Genomic DNA, 5,471 nt, shown 5'->3' with positions numbered 1-5,471 from the left:
CTCTTTGGCAGTCTGTCTTTTCATTATTAGTGCGGTGTGTTGATCTGCTTATTGTATTTTTAATTTAAAAAAATCTGTGCATTAGTTCACATTTGCAGCTATCATCATTAGTTGTATTGAGGCTGTGAAATGAGGTGCTCTCCTGAACCTGACTGCCTATTCTGAGCAGTAGTTGTGGCACTAAGAAACACAGATGGACATGGCTGATCATGGTAAACTCACATTTCTATAAAATCATCATATCCTTCTAAAGGGAAGCAAAAAATAACATGAATCTTCAAATAAGGTCTGAGGGGTTTTTTTCCCATGATGTGAGAGACCCTTAGCTGAGCCAAGTGACTTTTCAGTGAACCCATAAAAGAAAAGTCCTGAAGGAGGACCTAATTAAAACTATTTCAGGCAATGGAACTAGTGGAGACATGAAGTCTTTCTTCTTTTAAATCAATTGTTTTGATTCTTTATCCAATACCAGAGTTTAAATAGGGTTTGCTCCAGAAACTTCTCTTACAGCAATTAAATGATAATAATGTAATGATATGTGTAATATTTGCAGACTTCTGTTATCACTTATGTATTTCGGAATCCAAAAATAAAAATCAATATGGAATTTACTGTATTTGGGGAAAATAGATCAGCATTAAAAAACCAGGCTTGGTGAAGTGTTGCTTTTGATGCCTTGTCTGTTCTTGCTTGTACAAGTTTGTAAATACTTCTGCATTCTCCCAAGCATTGTCATTATGGTTTGCCCTAAAAGCAAAATAAATCCTATGTCTGTTAAATTGAGCTTTCCTTCCTTCAGAATTTTTTCCAGGGAAAATAATCTCTGACTCAGAACATCAGCTTCACTAAACTGGCTGGGTTTAAATGCTTCCCTGCTGAGAGTTACTAGGCAACATCTCATTTGGCTTTACCTATAACAGCCTGTTTCCACTCTCCCCACTTTGGTTGCCTCAGTGATAAAAAGGGTGTGTTCATTTACTAGTGTAGTCTTAAAGCTCTTTAATGTCTTCAGAAAATGGACCTCTACTGCACTGATTTTATTTCTGCTCCTTCCATCTTGGAGCTCTGTGGTTTTCATTCTCCTCTTCTTTCTACAGGGGAGCTCTACAATTCCCTGACATCATAACTCTACAAATCCAAAAACATCATAGAAGCAATGATCACAACAGCCAACCTAAACCAGAATGGCACAAAGCCCACCAGATGTGTGGGGCAGCATGAGTGAAGCCAACACTTGGTGCTACTCATTTTATGCAGTGTCTGAGCTGGTGCCAGTCCCATTGCCATCAGAGGTGTCTGTTAACAGCACTAACACCCTGCTGCTGTGCCTGTGCCGCATCCTGCTCTGCCTCTCAGGGCTGCCCTTGCGGCACCCACTGTATTTTCTGTCTGCTCTGGCCAGGCTGTGCATGCCCAGCCTGCTTAGGTCTCTGCTCTCAAGGGTCTCCACAGAAGAAATGTACAGAAATCACAGCCTTTGCACTATCTGAATTCACGTGCCCCCTTATCCTGATATACTTTCATCCACTGTTTGTATGTTTCTTTGTCTTAAAATCCATTGCACCACAAATGAAAATGTTATTTTACCTTTAAAGGCATTCTTTAGTCAGGCAGCCTCCTCTCCTCTCCCTGCGTTTCCTAGCACAAGAGGGTTCTCTCAGAAAGGGGGAAGGTTTTCCCACAAGGACTGCTGTGTTCAGCCAAGTGCTGGTGGAAGAAGCCAGCACCTGCCTTAGAAGAGTGACATTTGGAGTGACACTTAGAGGAGTGACATTTGGCTGGGATACCAATGGAAATGCTCCTCACTTCTGCAAGTGGCCTAAAGTAGAACAGAACTGGCAAAATACCTGTTTTTTTCCTGCCCTTAGAGATTCCAGGTCTCACTGACACCTTTTACAAATTTAAATGCCATACAAACAAAACAGACCATGAAGCTGACATAACAAGTATCCACACAGACCTACGTGCAAACCACACTCAGTTTAGTACCTTGGATGGGTGGACAAGGTTGGTGGAGATCAGCTCTTAGTAAACTGGTAAGTTAGTGCCTGCTACTCGCAGAGGGAGCTTGCCAGAGCAGAGAGCACATTTATTTCACACCTACAAAGATCATTGTATGCAACTGCACATTTGAGGTTAGCAGCATGGAGCAGGATGACCTGAGGAAAGAGTCCTGGAAGGCCTCAGTTCAGCTTGTGCAGTGTTTCTGATACACAATCACATGAGCAGATCCACAGCTCCAAGAGCAGCACTGACCTGCCCTGCACTGGTGTGACACCAAGCAAACACAGCAAGGCCCCACTGAGGGGGGAGTCAGAGATAAGCAGCCTTGTTCTGCTTCATGTGAAACAGGGGAAAAGGGGGAATTTGAGCACGTGTGTAAAATCAGAGCAATGGTACATGGCCTTCTAGTGCCATGTAAACTGTTGGGCACTTGGGATCTCTGACCAAAAGCTCTTTGGGGCAGGGCCCTTCATTGTCTTCTGTGTCTGTGGTACCAACCACACCAGCACAGATCCCAGCTAAAGGCCCAAAGTGTTATAAGATAATGAAAAATAAAGACCAACAATAATGGAAGGCATTATCAAGGAGTATCATGGGCTACAAGAATTTCCTCATGTGTCTGCAATTACTTTGTTCCACCATAGTGAACAAAGAGCAGTTGGTTTTCCAAGTGGAATGTACTCTGCCAGGCAACTGCAGATTTATGTTCCATTCTTCATATCTGAGGAGTTTTTACCATGGTTATTTCATTAATTAGTTTCAATGGTAATACTTTTTATCCCATTGTGGTTTTAAATAGACTGTTTATAAACCCTAGCTGAGGTTTCTATGTAATTCTTAAGAGATTTTTTACATATTAAATAAACTATTTAATTACTTTCTCAGTCTTTATAGCATCTCTACAAGGCAAGTAACTATTCCCTCTTTTGCTGAGGGAAGACTTCATGAGAAAAATTTATTAGCTTGCTCAAGACTTCAAATTAAATTTGCAGCCAAGCCAGAATTAGACTCTACATGGCTCAAGACAGCATCCATATCTTCAGACCCTACTTTTTCTTGGTAATTGATTGTTTAGGGGGGAGAGCATGTCTATTGCCATAAAAGAGGAAGTAAATTTAGCATATGTTTGCTAAGCTATGGTGTTAACACCAAGTCTAAGCCAACACAGGCAACTTGGCTCATAAAGAGAAACTTGACCTCTTTCCTAGAGCAAATGCGATGAGGGCTTGGTTAGAAATTATAGAATAAAAGAGAGAAAAGAGGACAGAAGGAGCAGAATATTACTAGAAACTTGACTCAGAAGAAAATCAGAATGGGCAGAAATGGGCAGAAGTCGTAATGCCCATTATTTTAGCCATGTATCCACAGAATTGTAGTGGTGCTCTTTTCTACTGCACCATGCTGCAAATCATTTTGGACTCTTTTTAATGCTGCAGACAGCCTAGTCTGATTTTGGTCAGAGCAGGAAAAGAAGGGAGACTACTGTCAGTGCAAACACAGGATTTTTGCCACCCCTAAATACCTCCAGCATAAGGTGGCTCAGGAGATAGCCTGCATGAGAAGGAACTGGAAAAGTTTCAGCTTGAGTTTTCCTTTATTTCTGAGTATTTAGCTGGTACTCCTAAGCATGTTTGTATTTTCTGTTCTTAAACTTTAACCTTAGTGTGTAGAAGGAATAAGTCCTGTGACATGGCTCCACTGCCTCCTCTTTCATTCACTTTATGGAGTTCTGCACCGGGCAGTGAAGTGTTTTAAACCTTACTCCAGGGCCTGCCCCACCTCCTGCCATAGCCGAGGGATGAGCTGATGGTAACACAACGCTCACAGCACGTCATGTGCTGCTCAGCACCTCATGGATTTATTCCTCAGCTCTTCACACACAAACGGTGCCTCGCCCCAGCGCTTTGAGGTGGTGCTGAGCCACACGTCACAGAATTGGAAGCTGAGGGACAGCTGTGGGAAGTGACTCGCCCGCAGTCCCCTGGGGCAGGGCAGGGAAATTTCATTACAGAAAGGGTTCTCAAAAGCTCTCCAAGTGTGAGCTGCTGCCAAAATTCACAAAGCCAAAGCAGTTTAAAAGCAAAGCGCCTTATTGAAGAAGTGCCCAGATTTTTTCAAGACTAAAAGAATTTGTCTCAAGGCAGGTGTGTCCATGGGGACTGGTTTTAGTAGCACTGAGGAATTTGTGTGGAAGAGATTGGCGGCTTGCCACGGGGCAGAAGAAAGAGAAATGCATGCCCATTATTGCGCTCCCTTTTACTGTCTTCTCTTTTGTTGTGATGTTATTTTTTTTTTTCTGTTGCTTTGTGGTGTTCTTCCTCGCTCCTCCTCCCTGGGCTCTGGGTTTCTTGACTGCACTCACCCTCACCTTGTGCCTGACCCTTCCCAGCTCCGCACTCACTTCGGTCCCCTTGGTGCCCGAGGGATGAGAGAGCACACGGAGCACACGGGAACACACGGAGCACACGGAGCACACGGAGCACACGGAGCACACGGGGGCACACGGGAACACACGGAGCACACGGGAACACACGGGAACACAAGGGAACACACGGAGCACACGGAGCACACGGAGCACACGGGAACACACGGGGAGCACACGGGAACACACGGGAACACAGGGAGCACACGGGAGCGCACGGGAACACGGAGCACACGGGGAGCACACGGGGCACACGGGAACACACGGGAGCACACGGGAACACACGGAGCACACGGAGCACACGGGAACACACGGAGCACACGGGAACACACGGGGAGCACACGGGAACACACGGGAACACAGGGAGCACACGGGAGCGCACGGGAACACGGAGCACACGGGGAGCGCACAGAAACACACGGGGAGCACACGGGAACACACGGGAACACACGGAGCACACAGGGAGCACACGGGAACACACGGAGAACACGGAGCACACGGAGCACACGGGAGCACATGGGAACACACGGGGAGCACACGGAGCACACGGGGAGCACACAGAAACACACGGAGAGCACACGGGAACACACGGGGAGCACACAGGGAGCACACGGGAACACACGGAGCACACGGGAGCGCAAGGGAGCACTAGTGGTACACGGAGCACACGGTCCTGCAGCCACGTCCGAGCCGGCAGCTCCCTGCCCGTGCCGGGAGTGACTGCGGGGATCCGGCCGGCAGCTCCGGGCTTTGGATCCCCTGCAGGCTCCGGGCTTTGGATCCACTGCAGGCTCCGGGGTTGGATCCCTACAGGCTTCGGGATTTGCATCCCCTGCAGGATCTGGGGTTGGATCCCCTGCAGGTGCTTGGGGTCCGATCCGGGCAGGCTCCGGGGTTTGTATCCCTGCAGGCTCCGGGGTTGGATCCCCTGCCAGAGCAAACCTCGGCTGCGCTCATTCTGCTCGCCTGCTTTGCACGCACGGTTTGACAACATTTACAAGACAACTTCCAGAAAAACTTATCAAGGGCAGAGGAGTTGCCACAG

Source organism: Melospiza melodia, chromosome 1 (assembly GCF_035770615.1).
Source record: "Melospiza melodia melodia isolate bMelMel2 chromosome 1, bMelMel2.pri, whole genome shotgun sequence".
Lineage (NCBI taxonomy): Eukaryota > Metazoa > Chordata > Aves > Passeriformes > Passerellidae > Melospiza > Melospiza melodia.
This window is presented reverse-complemented; position numbering follows the sequence as displayed.